A 25,931-nucleotide genomic window follows, 5' to 3' on the forward strand; every position below is an offset into this window, starting at 1 on the left:
CTGACTGGAAACCTCTGACATGTACCGGCCTCCAAAGCTACACAGCTGTTGATGTCATTGTGTAGCATATCAATTAGATCAATACATTTATTTCCAAAGCCAAATTCTGTAAGCGTTTCTAAAATGAAAGGATGTTCAGCTGAATCAAAGCTTTCTAGAAGTCCAGGAATAGAAGGTAGCCACTTCCTGTAAACATGTCACTGTAGGCAGTGAAGTCCAGGACCAACCTGATGTTATTGTAAATTATTCTTCCACCAAGGAAGCCAGATTGTGTTTCACTGATGATCTGACTTATACCGGTCTGAAGTCTTGCTGCAAGTTTCCTGATAAGAGTTTCTACTCTGTGTTTAACAGTGTGATTGGTCTCAGGGTGTCCAGTAGTCTTTGTCCTTACCATGTGTTGGGATTAGTGTTATAAGCCCTTGTTTCATGCTTGGCAGTAATTCTTTTTTTTTCTATGCATGTGTTACAGCTGCCACTCATTGCCGCCACCTGGGGCTCATTGGAGGAGCAGATGGAGGAGCAGCTTGACTCTGTCTCTCTTGTGCCTACATCTTCTACCAGGAATCTTGGTGTCATGGTAAACAACCAGCTGACCTTTAAGGACCATGTTGCCTAGGTTGCTCGATCTTGCCAATTTGCTCTCTACAACATCAGGAGGATCAGACCCTACCGTTTCACGCATTGACTACTGCAACTCCTTACTGGCTGGCCTGCCTGCATGCTCAGTTAACCTCTGCACATGATCCAGAATGCAGCAGCACGTCTGGTCTTCAACCAGCCCAAAAGAGCTCATGTCACTCCGCTGCTAATCGCTCTCCACTGGCTTGAAATTAATATGAAATATAAAACATAAACTAACTGCTAGTGGCTTCACAGTCGACTGTATGTTTTGTTTGTTCTCCATTTCCACTTGTTCCAATAAGATCTGTTAGCTTATGCCATGAACATCTGTCTGCAGTTCTCTTCTTTTGTTACGCCTCTCATACCCCTGAACTGGGTCGTAACAGTATTCCTGTATTGTATGAAATATAAGGAGTCTAACGTCGTTCCAAGAGAATTTATAAAAGTCTGCTGTAAGACCGTCACAACCAGGGGATTTGTTGGATGCCAGTTTCATAACAACTGCATCCATAAAACAATGAGTTACACTTTCCAGTTCAGTTTTACAGAGGAGCAGACGGAGGAGCAGACGGAGGAGCAGTGCGGTCGTAGGTTTAGCTGAATTGAAAGAAGCATGATTTAATAAAATTTAATCTTTTCTGTCGTTCACTCCGTCTCTTCACATATTCTGACTCTAATTTTCTTCCGGCTTCTCCGTTCCCTGTATCTTCTTCTACCTTCGCAGACTCAGGCAGCAGCAGCAGCTTGCTAGCCTGGAAGCTAACAGACCAGCCAGCTAACCGCTAAGTACGATAATGCTGGAAGTTTCATTGTGCCGGTGTTCAGTCAGTTTGGTATACCTTGTCTAAAGAGTATAGCATCGTCTGTCGGTTTAGACTACTTTACCAACACGACATAGATATGAACGCTGTTATGATAGGTGGAATACATGGAAAGAACACAGTTTACAAAGAGGTATGCTGTTCTGATGGACAGGTTACAATGATACTTGAAGTTTAATTTAGCTACAGTCATTTCCAAGTTTAACACAACACGTTCAATCTTACAGTATTTTGAGAGAAGGCGCTGGATGCTAATAAGTCCATGCTACAACCCGGGTTTAAACCACATTACAACTTCCCTCATAAAAAAATTAACAGGAAAAAACTGCTTTGTAAGTACAGTTTCATACACTTTATCTTGGTTTTAAAGTTAATTTTTCCTCATACAAGAGATGCATTGAGCAGTGTGAAATTAAAATGAAATATAAAACATAAAGTAACTGCTAGTGGCTTCTCAGTCGACTGTATGTCGAGTCGCCGACGCGATCTCTGCTCAGTCAGTGGAGCTGAACTTATGGTTCATTTGCAGTTTTATGCCAAACTGTCAGAATATCTGCCTTAATGTTTTCATGGCTTTCCAGGATGGTTTTCAAACAGCTGAGAGTGATGTTAACAGAAGTTAGCATCGTCTGTGAGCAGCGTTAGTCAGTGTGAAAGCTGACTGCTGTCAGTGAAGTGTGCTTCCATGTCCATTTGCAGACAATGAAGAGAAAGTCCGTCGTACCAAACATTTCATCATATTTTCTAAGAAAGTAAGCTCAGAACAGAGTCAGTGGACAGCAGAGGGACTGCAGTTACAGCTTCCCAACAGCAGTGAGGAGGAGGATGACCATGCAGCTGAGGGAGGGGCAGCAAGACAGCATGACCGACACTCAGACTCAGAACATGGCCACATCTCAACAAGGACCAAACATGAACAGGAAACAGATTATTTGCATTGCAGTGAGCTTCAGGGAGCAAGATCAGCCACAGAGAGCACTGAGCTAGAGCTAGGGCAGCCACTCCACCTGCACCTGGACCAACAAGTGAATTTATCTGTCCACAATATGAGGAATGGATGGCTACAGGTTAAATCATCTTAATAAATCTGTGGTTAAAACATGTTTAGACTGAGTGAAGACGTTTCATGTTATTATATAAAACCTTTATGATGCACCTTGATCAGTAGTTGAAGTTCAGAATAGTCTGAAAAGTTGAAGGGCCTTTATTACAATGTAATTACAATGAAGGACACTTAGTTTGTCACTGTTTCTAATAATAATGTTGTTCTTTTATCATTCTAAAATCCAGTTAAATTATTTTGTTTCTTGTATTCTAGATCTTTCTCAGTCAAGAGCAGATGGACCAAAACAGCCACAACTGAAGGTTTTCTCCAGGACTCTTCAGGAAGACAGAAGACGGAGTTTTAATAAACAGTGTTATTCTTACACAACTCGCTAAATATTCTCAGGCCAAAGACTCTGCCTACTGGAGCAGACAGAGCAGACAGCTGTCAGCATTTCAGTCGTCCTTCTTCAGGGGGTTCTGTGTTTACTTCTGTAGATGGTTCAGTAACTGGAAGAAGGCCGTGTACAAAGATGGAGTTTCAAGCCATCCTAGATCTGACCCACATCTTAATACTATGTTAGCCTGGGCAGAATATGAGAAGGAAACTGCAAGCAACAGCTTTCTTTTAGAGACCATAAATGCAGAATATGAAGGAAAACAGGGAACATATAAAACTATTGGTGAAACCCTCCTTCTTACAGCACCACTAAATCATGCAAAGCGAGGCCACAATCAAACAGAAGGTGAGAACAAAGATAATTTCCTGTCCATTATGGAACTTTTAGCCAAACACGATAATCGTGTGAAAAGGAAAATGACAGGCCCACGAAATTCGACCTACCTTGGTCATGGAATTCAAAATGAAATAATTGACTGCTTGGCAGAAATGATCCACATCTCAATAAGAAGTGAGGTTTCCCAAACTGATGCTTTCAGTATTTTAGTTGATGAAACTAAAGACATAAGCAAGAAGGAACAGATGTCCTCTGTAATTACGTAATATTACAAAGGAAAGGTATGTGAACGTTTCCTAACATTTGAAGCTGCTGAGCGTCTTGATGCAGCAGCACTTACAAAACAAATAAAACAAGTACTGCAAAAGTATGACCTGGATTACAAAAACCACCTGGTAGGACAAGCTTATGATGGTGCCTCAGTAATGAGTGGTAAAAACACTGGTGTGCAGGCAGCATTAAAGCAGAGGCTCCATTAGCTTTCTACTTTCACTGAAATGCACATTGCTTGAATTTAGTGTTAGTTGACACTGTAAAAAGCTTCCCTGAAGCCGACCATTTCTTTCCTCTTCTGCAGAAACTGTATGTGTTTGTCTCAGGGTCATATGTGCACCAAAGGTGGTAGAGGAACAAAGGGAGATGTTCCCAGGGATAGTCCCAAGAGAGCTGCAAAGGCTGATAGACACATGGTGGGCAAGTAGGTAGAAGTTTTGCAAGACAGTAATGGACAGATTGTCTGCCATCATACAACTACTGAAAGAAATATCAGAAGACAGAAATGGTGCCAGAGATGTAGAGTCAAGAGGTTTGTTAGATTTTAAATGTGTTGGCCTTCTTGTATTATTCACCAAAACATTTGGTGAAGTAAAATTTCTTTCAGATGTTCTACAATCCCCTCAACTGAATCTGGACACAGCTGTTACTCTTGTTGATTCACTTGTTGACACATTGAGCAGTGTTAGAGAGGGACCTCCCTTTGAAGAGATTTGGGAGAAAACGGTGACCCTTGCAGAGCAATGAAACATAGGTGCTGCACCTCAAGGCTGCCAGGTCACGCCAGCTGTAGTCTTAAAGGCTTTTACATTTCTAGTCCGACTGTACAAAAACAGGGCAACACAGATAAAGAGTCATTTCATAAAGGTTCATTCATTCCAGTCATTGATGTGCTTCTCTCTGAGATAAAGAGATTTTCTCATGAGAACTGTGTTATAATGGAAGACAAACAAGCCTTGAATCCATGCAGTCCCACATTTTGTGAGAAAAATACTGTTTCTGTGTTTGCCTCAGTATAAAACTGCTACTCTGAGAATCTAGAACATGAGTTACCTCAGGTTAAACCCTTTCTGGAGAGGAAGAAAAACAGTGGCTTGGAAATATCAAAGAGTTTGAAGGAGCTTACAGTTTTCCTTGAGCCATATAATGAGATGTTTGACACAGTGTTTAAACTTTGCAAACACCTTGTATTACCTGTGAACGCAGTTTTTCTGCGTTCACATTAAACAAGACTCACTTAAGAAACACCATGAGCAATGAGCACCTCAGCAGCTTGGAAGTCTTGAGTATTGAATCAAAAATAGTCGATCTTAATAGTTTTGTAGACATTTTTGCTAAAAGACATGGCAACAGGCGAATTAAACTGTTCTAAAATGCAGAAATAATAAATATTAAAAGAATAATTGAAAAACAGTTTGAAATGTCTTTTTTTCTGAAATGTTTGTGTTTCTTAAATTTGAGGTGAATGTGTTGGTGCATAATGTCTTTTTAATAAAAAACTGTAGGGGCATGCAGTTCTCAGCCACAGGCTGAATTCTGCCTGATTTAACAGAAGGAGGACTGATTTGGTGTTTCAGCCTAAGCACATGACAGCTTTAACTGTCATGTGACTGTTGCATGTTCTACTAGTTTAGCAGCAACCTGTACACACATGGACCATGAAGAAAAAGGTTGTGGTGTAAGAGACCTAAATCAGAGACACACATACATCTGATATTCATACAAACAGCTTCCACAAGTTTGTTACTCATGAATAAAAACTCTTTTAAACTTTTAGTTTGATGAATCCTGACCTGAGAGTTTCCAGTTTGCAGTTTGGACTCTTCAGTCCACCACACAGCTTCTTCAGTCCTGAGTCCTGCAGGTCGTTGTTACTCAGGTCCAGTTCTGTCAGACTGGAGGACTGGGAGCTGAGGACTGAGGACAGAGGTCCACAGCTTGTCTCTGAGAGACCACACGCACTCAGCCTGGAGAGAAAGTTACAGAGAAAAACACAAATAACATATGTGACAAAAAATAATCAGCTCTCATGGTGGATGACGACTGAAGGACCACCTGTAGAGAAAATCAGGTTTCTAACCTTGCTATCGTGTCCATGTGGTGGATTTTAATGTTCAAAGACATCATGAGTGAACAAGGATTCAGCATGGTGGCTGAGAATTTCCAGAGAATCAGTGACAGTCTGAACATTTGATTCATACAACAAAGTACATCATGTACCTGAAGAACTAATCTATCAGGGTGATGGTGGGACTGACTTCAGATCCAATCAGTGAGGAATAGAGCTTAGCATTTATCAGCACATCATGAGCTTTGTGATGGTGAAACTATGTCACACCATCAATGAGCCTGTTTACATGCACACCAACAATCTGATCATGATCTGATTCCTGGAGTTAACAAGATCTGATTTCTTTGTTTTTCTTTTTAATATTTTCAAGTGATGCAGTCACAACATGAGAGGAACACAAAAGAAAAATACAATGACAGCAGCAGTGTAAAGCCAGAGTATAAACAAAGTAAGACATTCACAGGGAGTTTGTTTTGCAGGATTATAAGCTTTCACATTAACACAGCTAATGCTAAGACTGTAGGTGCTGCCATGTTCAACAAAGACTAGATGTTCTAAAAAGTTCTAAAAGTTTGAGGATTACATCATCAAGTATGAATGGAAAATGTAGACCAGGGTTTTCCATAATATCAAATATCAGAAGTGCATATAGACGTGTCAGATCTCATTATTACAATAGTCTGATTTTTCCCAGTTACTGAACTTCGATGGTCATGTATCTTGAAGCTGTTCTTGTCCACTGAAATGCTGAAAACCACAAACTGCAATCAGTTTAATGTCCAGATTCTCGGATCAAAATTCAAGAGATCTTGGAAGATCTGATTCAGAAGTCCTGCAACTTTTGAAACTGTTCAAATCTCTATTTCATTATTTAGTAAAGGAACCCAACTCTGTAGAACCCAATCAGATCTCAGAGTAAATAAAAATAAGTAAGAATAGTTCCAAATGTTTAAATGTCTGCAGGAACAAACGTTAGAGTAATCAGTCCATCAGCATTTCCTTCTGATGACACATCTCTCAGGAAGATGAAGATCAGTGAAAATCAAACAACACAGTCTCACATTAAGAATATCTCAGTGTCTACACCCACATCTTTATGACTTATTCAAATTTCTATGAGGCTGAGCTTTTACCTGTATTTATCTCTGATCTCAGAACAAACAGCAGCAGTATATTTCTCCACATCCTGCTATATATGTACTTACAGAGCTTTGCTGGAGGCTTTGACCACTGGCAGCAGCCTCAGAAGAACCTCCTCTGAAGGAGAGTATTTCTGCAGGTCAAACACCTCCAGATCTTCTTCTGATGACAGTAAGATGAAGGCCAGAGCTGACCACTGAGCAGGAGACAGTTTATCTGTGGAGAGACGTCCTGATCTCAGGAACTGATGGATCTCCTCCTCTAGAGAACAATCATTCAGTTCATTCAGACAGTGGAACAGATTGATGATTCTCTCTGCAGACACATTCTCGCTGATCTTCTCCTTGATGTACTGGACTGTTTCCTGATTGGTCTGTGAGCTACTTTCTGTATGTGTCATCAGGCCTCGTAGGAGACTCTGATTGGTCTGCAGTGAAAGACCCAGGAGGAAGCGGAGGAACAAGTCCAGGTGTCCATTTGGACTCTGTAAGGCCTCGTCCACAGCTCTCTGATAGAAATGTTTCAAATCTGGATTCCTAAAAAATGTGAACAACCACCAGAAGTATGATTGTTCTTCTATCAGGTTGATTCCAGAGTTTATGAAGGTCAGACGGACATGAAGAGCAGCCAGAAACTCCTGAACACTCAGATGGACGAAGCTGAACACCTTCTCCTGGTACAGTCCTCTCTCCTCTTTAAAGATCTGTGTGAACACTCCTGAGTAAACTGAGGCTGCTGTGATATCGATGCCACACTCTGTCAGGTCTGATTCATAGAAGATCAGGTTTCCTTTCTGCAGCTGATCAAAAGCCAGTTTTCCCAGAGACTCAATCATCTTCCTGCTCTCTGGACTCCAGTGTGGATCTGTCTCAGCTCCTCCATCATACTTGACCTTCTTGACTTTGGTCTGGACCACCAGGAAGTGGATGTACATCTCAGTCAGGGTCTTGGGCAGCTCTCCTCCCTCTCTGGTTTCCAGCACATCCTCCAGAACTGTAGCAGTGATCCAGCAGAAGACTGGGATGTGGCACATGATGTGGAGGCTTCGTGATGTCTTCATGTGGGAGATGATCCTGCTGGCCTGCTCCTCATCTCTGAACCTCTTCCTGAAGTACTCCTCCTTCTGTGGGTCAGTGAACCCTCTGACCTCTGTCACCATGCCAACACAGTCAGGAGGGATCTGATTGGCTGCAGCAGGTCGTGTGGTTATCCAGAGGCGAGCAGAGGGAAGCAGTTTCCCCCTGATGAGGTTAGTCAGCAGCACATCCACTGAGGTGGACTCTGTAACATCAGTCAGGGTCTCATTGTTGTGGAAGTCCAGAGGAAGTCGACTCTCATCCAGACCGTCCAAGATGAAGACAACCTGGAACTCTTCAAAGCTGCAGATTCCTGCTTCTTTGGTTTCAGTAAAGAAGTGATGAACAAGTTCCACCAAGCTGAACTTTTTCTCTTTCAGCACATTCAGCTCTCTGAAAGTCAGTGGAAATGTCAACTGGATGTCCTGGTGGGCTTTGTCTTCAGCCCAGTCCAGAGTGAACTTCTGTGTTAAGACAGTTTTCCCAATGCCAGCCACTCCCTTTGTCATCACTGTTCTGATTGGTTCATGTCTTCCAGGTGGGAGTTTAAAGATGTCTTCTTGTCTGATGGTTGTTTCTCGTCTGTCTGGTTTCCTGGATGCTTTTTCAATCTGTCTGACCTCATGTTCATCATTGACCTCTGCAGTCCCTCCCTCTGTGATGTAGAGCTCTGTGTAGATCTGGTTCAGAAGGGTTGGGTTTCCTGCTTTAACAATCCCCTCAAACACACACTGGAACTTCTTCTTCAGACCACATTTTAGTTTACGTTGACAAAGTTCTGAAAGAAAAGAAGAAATAAGAAGAGTCAGTAAAGATTTGAAGCCTCTGAGGAATGAGGATGTGAATATGTGATGTTCATGTGTTGAGACATCAGTAAATGTGTCGTTTATCCAGCAGATTCAATCTTTAGAGAAATCCTCTTACTGCTCTGCAGACGCTCAGCCAGCTCCTCCTGCTTCATCCTCCTCAGGAAGTCCACTGTGATCTTCACTAACGCTTCTCTGCTGCTCTTCCTCTGCTCCTCATCCTCACCCTCCAACACTGAGCATTCTGGGTAATCTGGACTCAGAAGCTTCTGGATCTTCTTCAGCTCCTTCTTCATGAAAGTGATCATGTTGTCCTCCAGCAGCTGGAAGAGAAACGATATGAAGGACACAATCAGACTGAAATCATGGAGCCAAACATCAGATCCATGTTGGACACACTGACAATCCACTGGTCTACAAAGGTCAGCATGGAGATGATGTGGACAGAAGAGATGGAAAAGTAGTTGTTGTACATGTACAGACCATAAATATGGAGTCCAGCTGTGTTTGATGCTGCTGGGCAGACTGACCACTGGGAAGCTCTGAGCTCTGCTGGTCCACTCTGTGGAGGAATCAGGAAGAATCACATCACATTCTGTCACATGGAGAAGCTGCTTTCAGCTTTTAGGAAGCTCTCACCAACACCTTCATGAAGCTCTGTACTGAGGTGCCCTGGAGCAAGGCAGCCACAGCCAGTGTGTGCTTGGATCAGACTGACTGATGTCAGATGGAGAACCATGAGAGGAACTGTTAGAGTTTTAAAACCAGAAATAGTTTTGGTTTGTTTGTGAGTCAAAGGGAGTTTTAGGGAATATTCTTTCCATGTGGAAATGCAGGAATTCTGTTTCCTGGAAGGTTTGGAAGCTTTCTAAAATAAAATAAAAACTTAAATCTGCCTCTGAATGTTCAAGTAAACCAACTCAACATCAAGTTTAAACTATTATTTTCTCCATGTTCACAAAGCAGCTTTACTGTGTTTAGGAAATGGAAACAAAGGTTTTATTGGAAGCAGCAACACATTCAGCTAAAGTTGTTAAAGAGACAAAGTCAGCCAGAAAAAGAAGCTCTACATGGAGCAGCATGTTATTTCCTAACAGTGTCAGGACTGGATATCATATGTAACACACAGCATGAACAGTAAGGAGGAGCTCGTTCACACTGGAAACATGAAGCTTTCTGAGTTCTTAGAGAAATCCAGCTGTCTGAGTTTGGAAAGAACTGGATCAGACTGGTCTGACTGGGTTTAGGATCAAACTGCAGCTGTTTGCTGGTTGAACCGTCTGATCCAACTCGTCTAAACATTTGAGCCCATCTGAATGTCCTGATTCTCAGAAACTGTAGAAGCAAAAAGATTCACAACACAAAGTAAAACCTGATTCTGAGAGTTCAGCTTCGACTTTTACATTTTTATACTGACAACTACTTACTGTCTGTTAGATCCACGACTTTGATGGAAATCAATCAAATGTCCTTTTGACTGGTCGCTCTTCATGGAGACACAGCTGGGTCCAGGTTCAGGTTCAGGTCCAGGTCCAGGTTCAGGTCCAGTTTTAAGTCTCTTAACGTTCCTGGTAGGAATGTAGAAATATTAAATCTCAGAGTTCAGCCTAAAACCCATCAGAGACCTGCTGAAGTTCAGAACAGATGTTTTCAGAGGAGCTCATGTCTAATGAACAGGAGCTCATGTCAGATGAAGAGGAGCTGTCAAAGAGACCAGATGGATGTTGATGACAGACTCAGAAGTTCTTCCAGCCTGATCAGAGATCCACATCCAGCTCAGCCTGCTGATGAAAAGCCTCTGAAAGGCCTCAGTTCAGTCTGGAACCATACTGACACACTCATTCTAACTGGAATTAAAAAGAATTTAAAAGAATTATCAAGTGTCCTGGTGTAACTTTATGTCCAGGTCCAGGCTGGTTCCTGTAAATTCAGATGTTTGGTGATGTGAGTTGTGATCTCTGACATGGAGAAGAGTCATGGACAGTTAGAGATGGACATCTCACCTCTGAGTGGTTTTAGAGGGAGGGACTCCCTCCTCTCTGTCCTGATCCATGATGCTGGATTCACATCAGCTCACACACACTTTCTACCTTCACCTGCAGAGGAAACACACATCATTCATCTGAACATCAACTGAAATCCTCCTTTCCATCATCTGCTGCTCCTCCTCTGATTGGCTCTGAGTTTCTGCTTCATATCAGAGTCAGATGGATGCAGTCAGACAGCAGTGAGGAAGAGGAAGCTGCCTTCAGCTGCTGGACTTCTATCAGGACACCAGATGGAGGGATGGAGCTGCAGACCAGCACAGGCCATGATGATGAAACTATTTACAAGACAAAGAGGACCATACTATGCAGAATAATAATTCACTTCATTCACATTTTCATAGCAAATACAAAGAAGAAGATAAAACAACAGAAGCACATTAAACACAGTGGAAGTGGGACAGTTTGACTTAGAAAATATCTCTGAGTGGGTGAACCAGATGTTGGAGCTAAAAACAATCCTCCAGATGAGCTGAGAGTGAAAGTTAAAGAGTTCAGCTTTAAGAAATGTGAAATGAACTGAGGAGCTTGTCCATGCAGAGCATCTAGAAGTTCTCACCACAAAGCACATGAACTGGAAACCAGTAAGAAGACCATCAAACAGGAGCCATGTGAGCTCTTCTGTTGCTTCCAGAGCTTTGCTGCAGCATCTTGTACAGTCAGAATGATCCAGACAACTTAAACATGCATCACTCTGATTTAAATCAGAAGAAATGAAAGTGTGGAAAATCCTTGTAAAGCTGAACACAATCCATCAGAGAGGCTGCGGGGCCTCTGCCTGGGGCCTTCCTCCGCTTCTCGGTGGGTGCCGGGTCATCTTTGTGCTGGGGTTGCTGGGTTCGTACTCCAGGAAGGCCTGTTGGTCTCTGGGCCTAGTCTGCCTCCAGCTTCCAGATACATAAAATCATGACCTTAGAAAACTATATCTCATTTGAGCCACCTTTTTCCTGATCAGCGCCCCATGCCTGGCCCCCGTCTAAAGTTTTGACTCGCCCCAGCATATCTGAAGTATTAATCCTTACTTCCACCTGTCAGCTATTTTCTTTTAGAGGAGAGCTCCCCTGAATTGTATCTCAGAACCAGTTTATAATTTCTCTCACTATATTAGAGGTCCCTAAGTAATCAGACCTGTTTCTCCAACATCTGCAGAGCCGCAATGGTTTAGAGAAGACGTCCCCTTGTGCCCATGACAGTGATGTGGATCTGATGGACATAAGACTGACAAAAGTTGCTTACTTTAGCTAGTGCATCCAAAACAAATACTTTTGGGTAAATATGTGCCAGTGTGAACAGCGAACTGCTAGTTTCCTCCTTCTAAGCACTTTTCCATCTTGCCTATAGACACCTCCATGTCTGGCAGTCAGTAATAAAGGATGCTGCGTATATGTTAAATGCCTTAAAAATGTTAATGCAATTAATTACATGACTTAGTTACTACCGTAAATGCATTATTTAGTCAATGCATATATATATATGTATATATATATATATATACATATATATATATATATATATATATATATGTATATATATATATATATATATATATATATATATATAGGTGTTGTGTTGGTCTGTTGTGTTTCTGTACAGGTGTAGCAGTTGGTTGTCTGGTGTTAGGTTAGACTTCAGGGTCTTTGATTCTAGTTACTTTATCGTTGTCCCCACTTTCTTTTTTTATACTTTCCTCTTAACTTCTCCTCAATATTCTTTTTTGGCTGTCCTCAACAGTCAGGCCCAGCAACATTACATGAATTCAATAATTCAAAATAAATAAAAGATAAAAATAAAGCACTTCTTATTAAAAGGAGCCTTATTCTCATAAAGCTCCTCTTGGCAAAGCAAATTTGTTCAGCACAACACAGCAGCCAGACCATCACTTTGCTGATGCTGGACAGGATACATTTAAAAGGTTCACTATCAGCTCATATTTTTTTCACCACATAGTAAAATGACTCAGTTTCATCATATGACATGTTGTTTATCTTCTATTGGGAGTAAAATATGACCTGATGAGGTTTATAAATCAGTGAATTCTGGTTTTCCACACTTTTACACAGAGTCCCAACGTTGTTGTAACTGGAGCTGTTTATGTGAAACAAGGTGGAGGTGGATTATGATCCAGGAAATAATGTTGCAACACAGAACTTAAAACCTGAAAAACCTGCCTGACTGTTTTTACTGTGAACACAAAGAGAAAGTCAGAGTTCAAGTTGTTCTGTAGAGCCACATTCCCGCCTCATTACACATCAACAAAACCACAGTTTGATCCTCAGAGAAATAACAATCTGATCATCATGTAGATTTTTCTTCAAACAGCAGAGATCAAAGTTGGAGCTGAAATCAGAAGTGAACACGTTCTCCAAACATTCCAGAAACAAAGAGGAAAGTTCACACTTACAGTTTGTTCAGAGAAGAAGAAGAAGAAGAATCTCCACTGATGCACAGGTGAGCTGCTTCCTGGAATGAGTCACATTTCTACCTGTGATGGAGGGAGGACAGGTAGGAGGAGGACAGGTAGGAGGAGGACAGGTAGGAGGAGGACAGGTAGGAGGAGCAACATCAGACCTTCCTCCTCTTCTTTAACAGCCTCACCTGCACCACTGAGATGTTCTCCAGCAGTGTTTGTCCATCCTGGTCCTCAGGACCCCGTCCTGCATGTCTCCATGTTTCCACACTTTAACCCACCAGGCTGAGATGAAGGACTCATTAACAGACCTGCAAAGAACTGGACCAGGACTTCATTTCATCTGAATGGTCAGATTTTTCTCCATCAGTCTTGTTTTCATCTGGAAGCTGACCACACATCACCTGTCTGTCCACGTCTACCTCACCTGTCTGTCCACGTCTACCTCACCTGTCTGTCCACGTCTACCTCACCTGTCTGTCCACGTCTACCTCACCTGTCTATGAGGGCCGTAGAGGCCAGGATTCATTCTCCTCTCACATATACACACATTTACCCTCTTACACAAATATATTGTCCTCACACACATATATATTCTCCTCTGACACACATATTGTGTATTTAACCCTTTTTGTTGTTTGCTTGGTGTCTCTCACTTTCACTGACACAGGAAGTTCTTCCCTGAACAGGAAGTGACTCTCAAACCAGGAAGTCCTTTAACAAAACTCGCTAAGCGTGTTCACGTGTAGTAATAATACACAGAACTACATAAAATACATACAAATGTAAATCTATCAGTACAAGTACTGGATCCACAGTTTTAGGAAAATACAACTAAATGAAGCTTTGAAAGAAAAATGCCATTAAAATAGTTTTGTCTTCAAGTTGTGATGTATAATCTGGGCCTTGTTCTGCTTTTCCCACTAATAAATCACTGATCTGACTTTCTCTCAGGCACATAGATGGAAAGCACACGCTGGTGAGACTGAAGATGATGTTTCACGGCTGTGTTGATGCTTCAGTTGGACCATTATCTACCTCGCTGGTCCAGACAGCAGCAGAGCCTCAAGTGTTTTGTCCCTTTTCATTGTGGCATCAGAACTTTGGAAAAGCATCTAGAGTGAGACGTGATGACGGACTGGAAAACACTGGTGTTGCCGTTTCATGCATCACAGGAGAGGATTAAATAGACGGCGTTGTTACTGGCAGGTCAGAGCAGAAGAACTGAGAGATTGTGGGCAGAACTGAATCCAGTTGTGTGGTTTCATTTTGCTGATCTGTTCAGTTTTATGGAGGAGCAAGGTGTACTAGTTTCTCTTCATGAACTACGTTTGTCTTCATTACATCTATTTGCCACCAAGTCAAAGGGCTGCCAGTGAGTTTCAGAATGGGTGGAATAACCACGTCTTTCACCACAAGGAGGACAAACTCCTCTTCAGCTGTGGCAGCAGGGTGTTAACAACAATGCAGCAACACATAACCCAAGTATGAAGGACACTTTTACCTTAGTGGCTTTGGCAACGATGATCCTGCAGCAGTTCCACACAATAATATTGTTATTCATCTATTAATATTCCTCTCAGTGATGCCACAACGTCTTCTCTTCAGCACCTTCATCCATGTGAAGATGATGGAAATCATGGTGTATTTATTCTGCAGCCTTGTGCATTTTCTTGGAAGGAGGAATTCCTGGTTTTATCCATATGATTGATGCTGAGAAGCTTTCTAACAGTTTTCCATCATGTGACAAATAGAAAATGAATATCATCCAGTTCATAAAGTTCCAGTCAAATAACACTGTGCCAAGCTTTGTAATGGCTCCATTTCAAGTTTTTTATTGGTCTGTTCAGAAACTTTGTCTCTAAATGTGACTCCAAGCTCAAACCTCCATGTTGACATTGAAAGATATTTCTTTTATACAGGTTCCTGGTATGAAAAATAGTCCCACAGGAAACATTTTATTGAAGCTTCTGGCTCTGGAGAACTCACTAAACTGCCATAAAGAAATAATCACGTTAACATTTAACATCCTTTGTTGAATAGAAAGACTAAAACAAAAACATCATTAATGCTAAATTTGTGGACTCTGATGTGAGACTAGAAGTTGGGAGAAAAACTGTCTAACAGCTGAAGAGTCAAGCAGAAACAAAGCTTCACCTTTTATGCAGGAGAAAAATAGAGCCCTGCTCGGCCGCTAGAAGAAGCTTGTTTCAGATTGTTCACAAAGTAGCACAAATATGTAGAACTTACCAGATGAGCTGCCCTTCTTACTGTACAATATGCCACATGTGTCCATCTACATTTCATAGAAGCTGCACTCAGACGCTCATGAAGATGTTCATGTAAGAGGCAATGGATTGCACATCACATTAAATCACATCCATGAACTTCTTCTAATTGTTATCCAGAAATCAGTTATTATACAGATCATTTAGAAGCACACAAGTTTCATGTAAATGTGAGTTTCATCAGACTGAAAGTTCTGCTTCGTCATTGCTGGGCTGTCCAGCTCCAGTCCTCCAAGGCTGAACTTGTTCAGGTTTTAAGAGATTTCCTTCACCAGCACACCTAATTCACTTTAAATGGCTTTTCTCAGCAGCTTGTTTTTAAAGGTCTGCCAAAGCATGTTGAGCCATTAACCTGATTCAGGTGGAGGTGGCGGATAATGAAAAGACTGTCGGCCACATCAGCTGAGAGGCTGCAGGAGACCAGCACAGAAGAGCTGAGCTTGGATTTAGTCCAGCACACCAAGTGTTTTCAGTCCATCTCTGAATCTAAGACAGAGACAGACAGATTGAAGAGGTTTTTATTGGTTTAAAAAGAAAAAAAACTCAAATAAAATTCAGTAAAAATGCACAAAAAGACGTCATTTACACGTTAAACTGAAAAGTATGTGAAAAGTCAGCAGTTGGTTTCTTTAAAAGCTGTGTTGTCCAGACTTTGGTGATCGGCATCTCTGTAGAGCACCAGATTCCCTCATTATTAGATCTCAGTCAAATTCCAGAGCAAAGCCCCACATTTACTCCTCGCTAGAAATTTAACACGTCTTCAGTTTGTTCATAGACACAAAGTTTAAAGAAAGTTCATGAAGAGCTGACGTTACAAAGATTAGTGCTGACTGACAATGTTTAGCTTGTTTCACCAAGAGAGCAGAACATCCCAGAATCCGCTGTGTTGGTCTGATGGACAGAACTTTCCATTTCTAGACTTTGTGTATCAGATCTGCATCCAGCTGCTGTCCAGCTGCAGTTTGGCTGAAATCAGTCTGTTGCCACATGCCGTCAGAAACTCTAGGCTGGAAAACATCAAGTACAATGTAGAAAAGTTTCAAGTAAACAGTCCTTAAAAAACACAACAACAACAAACTTATTAATGCACAACACGCAGCTCCAATAAAGCAGCGACACATCTGCTTGTTTTCCATCCTTCATGAGGACATGACTCAGCAGGTCTACCGTCAATAACATGAGTCAGCAGGAATTTACCACATGTAATTTATTAATTACTACATGAGTCATGAAGGTAAATCCATGTCAGTAGTCAGTACAGCACGTTTACACATTGATAGAAAGAACAATGACATATAAGTGCAGACCTGACATCAGCTGACAGCTTCACTCCAAAGGCGTCTCTTATTGGTTCAGGAACTCCGTTGGTCCCAGATTTCTGGAATTCAGATCCGTTCAGTTCATGCCCTCGTTCAGCAGCTCCTGCTTTGTGCCACGTTTGATGACAGAACAGCTGGATGTCCCGGAAGAAGGACGACGTCCTTGTTTCCAGTATCATGATCCTGATTTTAGCCTGAAAATAGAACACATTCATTTTATAGTTAATATTTGATGTTTGTAGAAAGTTCCCACAGTTGTTAAATGTTAAATGAATCATGCAAACTTTCACTAACTAAATCAAACTCTAGCCAGTGTAAATGCTTTGAGACATCCTCATGTTGCCGTGGTTACGGACGGAGCAAACGGCCGCTGGTTGTGTTAAACACACACTAAGCTCCAACAGTGATGTGACTGGACTGATGGAAGCAGTTTCCAGAACTCTTTATCTGAACTGACAGAAACATGTTTGATAAAACTCAGCCTAAAAGAAAAGTCACTTTTCTTTGTGTTTTACTAAAAGACTAAAAATAAAAGAGCAGCTTCATTTTACCAGCTTTATTTTTATCCCATCAGCTTGTGAATAAACTAATTATGTAATGTGTGATCCAGATAAGTGGTGGAAAGACGACTGTAACAGCTGCTCTGGTGAGGAGAGTGTGTTATTAAAATAGTCCCATTAACTGGGGCAGGAAGAATGGAGCAGACCCCCAACTGGACCGGGTCTAGAGTCTGCAGGTTATTAGGTGTGAACGCAGCCTCCAGCAAAGAAAGACTTTCTGTCCTCTGACAACATGTCATACAACACGTTATTCCCCAGCTGCCACTGCTGATGCTTCTATGACTCTCAGAAGTGTGTTTCTCTTTAATGGGAGCAGCAGCACAGCCTGCAGCTACATGAGCAAACACACACTACAGGACGGACTTAGTCCACTGGAACTAACACTTGGAGATTCTATTCACATTTTATTTTCACCTTTTCCTCGGTCAGGACGTCCAGCTGCCAAAGTGTTTGTGAGTCTTGTGTCTTAAAGACCGTGGCGACCCTCCGGTCCAGGTCTTGAGTACATGCCTGGACTGCTGAGGCTTTAGGTCTGAAGAGTTCTCTCATCTGATGCTGGACCCGGTCTGAGTTTTATTAGGGACGGATGAACCGTCCTCTGCTGCTCAAGAGACCAACACAACCATGTCATGATGAAAGATTTCTGAAACCACTGCGTCTCATTTCTTCCATCCATGTCAGGCGGGAACTAGAGACGACCTGCACCTGCTTCTCAGCCAATCACAGTGCAGCATAAACTGCCTGCCTTTTCCACCAAACTCCTTCCGTTTCCACCAAATCTTTCCTCACACACACACACACTCTTCTTCTACATACATGTTCTATTCTTACATGCAGATATTACCGTATTAACTACGTCCACTGAATTAGAGAAAATAAATGAAAGAGGGAAAGAAAATGTGAGCATGTGAGAGTAAGAATATATGTACAGTATGTGAGAGAGAAAATGTGTGTGTGTGTGAATAAAACTGTGTGTGTGTGAGGATGAATTATGGCCTATACAGCTCCTCATACCTGTCTGCCCACTTCTACCTCACCTGTCTAGTTTCCTCCTGTCAGCAGCATCTTTTCATCTCCTCCATCATGTCCTCACTGAGGAGTCTCATATTAAAGTAGAAGCAGGTCAAAGTGGTGATTGGTCTCTTAGAGGCTGGGGGTGAAAGCTTCTCACACACAAGGAGCTCAGACATTTCATTCATTCCCCTCATGTTTGATGAAGCTGCTTAAAAACAGTCAGATGTAGAGGAGAAGGGATTAGATGGAGACAGAAGCCAAACCTGACCCCCCTCCTCCTTTCAGAGTGGAGCCTATTGGAGAGCGATGGCTGAGACCAGGTCTGAGAAAGTGTGTGTGTGTGTTTTCATTGGATTCATCACTTTCAAAGTCAGCATCAAAGTGTCAATAGATCAACACCTGAATCTGGATTGGTTCTGTTCTCTCCATCAGATTCCTGGAAAGTCAATGGAAGCAAACACGGTGAACAGGAAGCTCCACCTGTCTGACAACAACAGGAAGTTTCCATTAGTGGACGTCCCTCAGTCATGTCCTGATCATCCAGACAGATGTGATGGCGCCCTCTTCAGGTTCTGTGTGGAAATGTTCTGACTGCTCGCTGTTACTGGGATGTTAGTGGAGAGGAGACGTTTGTCAGTGAGTTCCAGAGGAACCAGAAGGAGAGGAACCAGTAAAGACGGCGTGTTGGGAGGAAATGAATCCTCATGGAGTCTGAGCTGCTCTCATCGTCATGGTTACGCTGTCTCTCACAATAACAGATGAACAGCATGTCCTCCTCCTCCGTCTCCAGCAGTAGCAGCGTATGTGGAGCGTCCTGCTGGAACTCTGTCCTTCTACAGAGTCTCCTCTGACTCTGATCTTCCTCCACATCTTCATCAGCACCTTCATCATCCTCTGCTTCCTGGGTTTGGCTTCTTGTTCAGCTTGTTTTCTTCCTCAGTGTTTGTGTTGTGTAAAGAGTTTGATCCTGTCAGACATTATTAACCAGAGTTCAGTCTGGAAGCGTCTGTCTTCTTCAGAAACAGCCTTTCAGATTCACGTATGAAACTCTTCTAGATGATTCCTTGGATGTTTCCTGTTTTCCCTCCTTTAAAGATAGAAGCTGGGATTCTTCCAGGATCAACTGGACATGGTTTGTGTTTAGTTCTTGTCAGTTTCACTTCATGATGCTGGAAATGAAAATCCTCCCAGTGCGTCGCTCTGTTTGCCTCATTCTGTCCTTCATTTGACTTTTTCACTCTTTCACATGTTGAATTAGAGATTTTTTCACATCAGAAATAGTTTCTGAAACAAAAAGTCGAATGTTCAGTTTTCCCATTCTGTCTCCAGATGTTTGACTTTGGATTAAATTCTTCAAACTCCACATTTCAAATAAACTTTCATGAATCTGTTTTCAGTCAGCAGGTGAATTTTAAATGTTTGAGCTGAAAACTTTCACTGTTTCATTTAAATGTAGTTTATCAGCTTCAGTCTGCTTCATGTTTCTTTAAATGAAGATTTTGATGCTTTTATTTGAACATTCCTGACTTTCTTACAGGGATAATTGAAGGTTGGAGCTTCTACCTCACCTGGCAGTAAAAGCTGAACCTGCATGAACCATCAGGGAATTTAAAGATGGAAAAGCAGCTCATTTGTGCACATTGAAATAATTCAGACCTTTAAGGCCTTTGTGAAGTATTGATGCATGTAGCGGCTCAAACAGGGAGAGCAGCTGCTAATCCTGCCATCACCTCAACCAGAGTTTACACTTCAGAGCTAAACTAGAAACTTCTGCCATTTCTACACAATCAAGCCAACAGTGATGCTGAAGCAGAAGAGCTCATTTCTGACAAACCTTTACACGGAAAAGAAGCAGCGACACTAAACCAGCAGAGGAAGTCTGAGGAAACCTTTTAGAAACACTCAGCTTCTAAAATCAGCTTCAACATGAATCACTGATGGGATTAAAAGATGTTTCCATCAGCAGCAGGAACAACAGTTTCCTGCACTTTGTTCTGATTCTAGCTGCCATTTTATCATAGAAAGAAGAGCCAGCAGGACCTGAGACTGGACTCATGAGACTGGACCGCTGTAGCCATGCACACACAGCTGGATGATGCAGATGTTAGAGGGAACGATGGAGACTCAGAGGAGAAAAAGCTTTGATCCTCTGAGTTCAGAGCTCATCTCATGGCTGTTTGAAGGCTCATCATGATCTAAAGTTGGACTTAAACCTGAATCCGAGTTCAGTGTGAACAGTTCTAATGATGCTCAGATGATGCATTAATCCCAGCAGGAAAAACATCTGGAACGTTCTGGCCTTTCCATCAGATTCTTTCCTGCTATCAACATGTTTGTGCTTGTGTTGTGATGATGTCGTTTCAGACTGGAAACTTCTGGAAACTGCATCATGAAGATTCTTGTGTTCAAACTGGAACAAAGACGTGACAATAAACACATTTCATTCTCCTCCACTTCCTGTGTATGAGCGTGACGGCCAGCCACACATGCTAATATCTCCACCTCACCACCAGTAGATTTCCACTTTCATTGTCTCTGCAAGCAGAAGTCTAAACATGATACACACTATTTCACACACCTCTTTCCTTCCTTTCATTCCTCATACCTACAATATTGAACACACCTTCACGCTGTGAGGTCAGATTATGTTCGTATTCATGTGTTTCTTTTCTTTCAGGTACCTGGGTTCAGTCTCTCCTTCCTGGTGCAGCAAAGGCCTGGTCCAGGTCTGAGGACTGATAAACTACTGCAGCTTCATTGGATTCCACCACAACCCCCCTATGACACTGCAGAGTCATTGGGGGGGTTTGGGCTTCATTTTGAGGTTGGTTCAAAATGTAGTAGCCATTTTATTTCCCCTCTTTGTGTTTACTTTGGCTTTTCTAAACTGGTATTTAACTTCCTGTTTGATTGTTCAGGAAGTTTGTTTCTGTTCATTTATTCCTTCATTTCTTTCACTTCTCTTTATTTCGGATTTTCACTCTACTTCTATTTATTTGGCCTCTTGTCAGGCTGTTTAGTTAAATCCTGGATGTGGTGACAGGTTTCAGGTTTTGGGGGAAATGAAGCAGTTTTGAAGCAAACCTGCATCCTGCTGCCTTACTGCTTGGTCCCTGACGGAGCATTAGAGGAGAAATAAACGCTGGGAGGCCTGGAAGTGGACAGGTGGGACATCAGCATGATTACAAATCCAAACTTTGGTCCTAGAGTCGGGAACAGATGGAGGAAGACGAGGAACTTTCCAGGGATAAATACATAAAAGCAACATATGGAGGCAAACACATGGCAGAAGCAGCAAATATGCAAGTTTGATGCCAAAAAGCCCAAAAAAGTGGAAGTGGACATCTAAATCAAGAAAAATAAAAACTTCTCAGTTTACTTTCTGCTTCCAAAAAGGCTCTAAAATCTACTTTCACATCCAGGAGCCGTTGCAGGGATTTCACTAAATATTGATTGTAGCTGGACATAGAATTTCACCTTAAACCAGATAATATGAAGTTTTACGTTTTTATTTCCAGTGTAAAATCCACCTTTATAAAAAGATAAAAACCAATGATTTCTCCCTCCAAAGTCATTTCTAAAGCATCTGTGACCTGGTCCCAATGACATCAGCTCAGTTTAGCTTTACAATGGTGGAAATACGCCTTCAGACAGTCTAGTGCTGCTTCATTCTGATCACATGTTCAAAGCGAACTCACTTGTAATTCCATCAAATGAAGCACAGAGCTAAAAGAAAACAGAGACGTCTGTTTGAGGCCATGAGGAGGTGGACAACTTTCCAGCAGCTGCTTTTATGTGTGAATCAAACACTTCAGGCTACTTTGTTAGCATGTATTCCTTCAGGCTGCCCACACACACATCTGAGTCTATTTAGTGGAAATACAAGTCTACTTTTCTTCAAGGCCTCAATACTGTGTCAAAGATTCCCACCGATATAAAATCCCCTGCAGGTACTATCGTCTCCCAGAGAAGGCCCCGTGGTCAAACCTCAGCTATGTGGAAGTTTCCTCTTCACTTTGCCCATGTGGGCTTTTCCCAGGATCTCTGCTTTCTTCCCAAAGTCCAGAAACCTGCATGGTAGGTTTGCTGCTTCCAGACTGGATGTTTTAATGTGGGCATGTTTGCAGTTTAACTGTTTTTACCAACTGCAGCTGGAAGCTCCAGGCCACCATGACTGTAAAGCAGAATACTGATGTTTAACCCGTTCACACTTTGTTTCAACATGGCCTCCAAAAACCAGAGTTTAAGAAAAATTTAATACTTCACATTTTTATCACAAGCTAAATGAAAATAAAAGCTGGTTAAATGTGTCTTGTTGGTTTTTCAGCGTTCTCTCATCAGTTGTAATAAACATGTAATAAATGTGTTAAAGCAGCGAGTGTGAAAGGGAGACGGCAGCTTTGCATCAGGCTGGAACGTGCTCATAATGACGGATCAAAGCTGGAAACATCACTGACAACTTGCACCATGCAGGAATTTACTGGAAACATTTTAACTGCACATAGAAACATGCAGTTTAATAACTAATTCATCTGAGCTGAAACTGAGTCTAAATACAAGTTTTTATGACGTCTTTGAGCTGAATGGATCCACTGATTTCAGCATCAACTTTTCACTCAGCATTTCTTCACAGGGAAAAGTAAAACATGTACAGGCCGTCTGAAAACATACTTCTACCTGGATATAAGCAATAATCCCTGTTTGCTGGTCAGAATGATGCATGCTGGGAAAAACATGACCGTGGCTGGACTGAAGTGAGGCAACCTGAAATATAAAAACATGTCAGAGTTCTTTAAAGGAAGCTTCAAAACTGAGCTTAAAGGTGCAGCGTGGAACAAAAACAAAGGTCACTGACAGAAAATGTCACATATCATCAGAAACTGCTTCTATTGGCATCTAAACACTTTACTAAAATAACATGTTTTATTCTTTTACAATGAGACGTTTATATCTACGTGGCGTACGTCCACAGACATGCAGCTGCCACATTTGTGCCACCATTTTTACTACGGTGTCTCTGAACGGACAAACTGTGTGAAGTGAGAACCCTCTCAGCTTTAAAACTGCAGTAGCGGCTTTGTTTGATAGGGGCAGGAGCAGCGTTTGGGATAAGTAAGCTCTTAAAAGCACCATAGAAGAAGACAGTCCACATGTAGACAGTGTGGAAGTAGCTACTGTAGTGCAGTCAACGCTGCACCTGAGGCCACCAGAAACACCTGACCTGGACAGCACCAAGAGAGTCAACAATGACGTCTATTGTTCACAATAAACCTGTTCTCTGATGTTCCCCAGGTTCTGTCCAGACAGGTCCTTCTTCTAGTGGTCCTGGTCTCTTGGTGGTCTTGGTGTCAGCACTCTTTCTGGGTCTGCTGCAGCTGGACGTTACAGGTAGATATGATGGATCAGGCCGACCCAGAGTTTCTTTCCATCACACATAAAGAGAGTTCACACTCTAAACATGAAAGCTGAACATTTGTTCTTTTAAATAAAGAAATAAAGAAATCTTTATTTGTATAGCACTTTTAACAAACAAGGTTTATAAAGTGCTGAACAGCACACAGCAAAGTAAGGTAATAAAACCAACAAAGAAAAGACACATGCATGAGTACATTTCCACAGACAAATAGAAGTCTGACAATAAATGAGTCAGAAATAAAGTAAATAAGTAAATAAAAAGGTTATAAAAAGGCCAGTGGATAAAAGTGTGTTTTAAGAAGTGACTTAAAAGATGAAACTGATGGTGCCAGCCTTATCTCCTCAGGCAGGTCGTTCCAGAGTCGAGGGGCTCGGAGCCAAAAAGCTGGGTCACCTCTGGTCTTGAGTTTGGACCCTGGCACGGCTAAAAGGGACCTGCCTGAGGATCTAAGGCTGCGGGGAGGCTCGTAGGGTGTCAGGAACTCTGTCATGTAGCCGGGGGCCAGACCTAAACGAGCTTTAAAAGTAATCAGTAAAACCTTAAAATCAATTGTAAAACGTACAGGGAGCCAGTGCAGCGAGGCTAAAACAGGGTCATATGTTGTCTTCTGCTAAAACCAGTGAGAAGCCGAGCTGCTGCCTTTTCAACAAGTTGGAGGCGAGAGAGGATTTATTGTCAAGACTGGAGAGGAGGGAGTTGCAGTAGTCGAGTCTGGAGAAAATGAGAGCATTGATAACTTTTTCTAAATGGGGCCGGGAGAGGACAGGTTTGATTTTACTGATGGTGCGGAGGTGAAGGAAACAGGACTGGGTGACTTTTTTGATGTGAAGATGAAAATTAAGATTGGAATCAAGTATAACACCCAGGTTTCTGGCAGAGGGGGTGATGTTAGAGGAGAGAGGACCAAGACTGTCTTCAATATGGGCGGTGCAGTGAGGAGGGTTGATGAAGATCATTTCAGATTTAGAACTGTTGACTTGTAGAAAGTTTTGTGCCGTCCAACTGTTCACATGGTTGAAACTCTCTAACACAGCAGCTCAGCTTTCAGTGTCTTTGAAAGAAATTAGAAAAAATAAATCACAAATAAAAGTCCAGCAAACAAAGAACTGAACACTTTTCCACAAGTGGTCCCGATCCTGGAAAACCCTGATTATAAACGAGGATCCTAATTAAATACACAGAACACTAATGAAGTACATTAACTGGCCATAAAATATCTGCTATCTGGACGTTTCCTGGTCATGTTGACTGGGAATAAATAATTCTCTACATGTATTTATTTACCAGCCAGAAGGGACATTTTAAATGGAAATAAAAGCTAACAATCCTTTACTCTCAAGCATGTTTATTGATCCATACGCTCTTTAGTGTTTACTTTTAGGTGTATTGAGGACTGGAGCGTCCTGGGACAGAAGTAAACAGCCAGAACCCAGTCCTCAGTGGAGAACTGCTCCAGTCTGACACAGCTGCCCAGAATGAAGGAGATCAGGAGCTTATATAGAGGAGTCTTCCTGACTGGCCAATCACAGAGACAACGGAGCTGCTGGCGACCAATCCTGGAAGAGGGCGGAGCTGCAGACACAGGATCAGCAGCCAATCACCTGCAAGCACTGGCACAGTCCATTTACTAACTGCTTCATGAACATGGTGGTATCATCTGCTCGCTGGGTGATTGCTGGCTGTTTGCCTCAAACATTAACTTTCCCAAAGTCTACATGTTTGTAAGGGTCTTTTCAAAAAGCCCAACTATGTGTAGGGCTGGGCCATGTGGCCTATAACTGATATCAAGATTTGTTTTTTCGCTTTAGCGATACATAATATATATCTTGATCTTTTAAATCTCTAAAACAGTAGTTCCCAATCTGGGATCTGTGACCTCCCCCAAAGAGCACAAGGGGTCCCTGTTAATAGTGTCTAATGAGCCAATATGAGCTGGAACGCAGGTGTATGACACTTAAATAAAATATTCATTCATTCATTTATAAATAAATGAAAACCAGTGTTTCCCTGATCATTATATTAGGGGGAGCCCCAACCCTCCAACATTAACCCCGACCAAAGAAAATCTATTTTATTTTCTATAATTACTCACTTAATAACTTGTATATTTTTACATGGAATTATTTTAATGTGTATTCAAATATTATTTTATTATTTAGGTTTTTTCTATTTTCCACCAGATTTGATAGATAGATAGATAGATAGATAGATAGATAGATAGATAGATAGATAGATAGATAGATAGATAGATAGATAGATAGAAACACAGCTTTATAATAAGTATTCGTCT

The 25,931-nt window shown here is 41.8% G+C and overlaps 1 protein-coding gene and 1 long non-coding RNA gene across 2 annotated transcripts in view; both read right to left on the reverse strand.

Annotated features, from left to right (window-relative positions):
- LOC121636043 (NACHT, LRR and PYD domains-containing protein 3-like) overlaps positions 1 to 25,931 on the reverse strand; it is a 293,753-nt gene that overhangs the window by 228,855 nt on the left and 38,967 nt on the right. The gene's annotated exons all lie outside the window — the stretch shown is intronic.
- On the reverse strand, positions 2,166 to 5,304 carry LOC121636056. Its single transcript, XR_006009602.1, has 3 exons — positions 5,293 to 5,304; positions 2,980 to 2,981; positions 2,166 to 2,340 (listed from the first exon to the last, which is right to left on the reverse strand). It is a non-coding gene; the product is annotated as an uncharacterized LOC121636056 (long non-coding RNA).

The sequence above is a fragment of the Melanotaenia boesemani genome (genome assembly GCF_017639745.1).
Source record: "Melanotaenia boesemani isolate fMelBoe1 chromosome 2 unlocalized genomic scaffold, fMelBoe1.pri SUPER_2_unloc_2, whole genome shotgun sequence".
Classification (NCBI taxonomy): Eukaryota; Metazoa; Chordata; class Actinopteri; order Atheriniformes; family Melanotaeniidae; genus Melanotaenia; species Melanotaenia boesemani.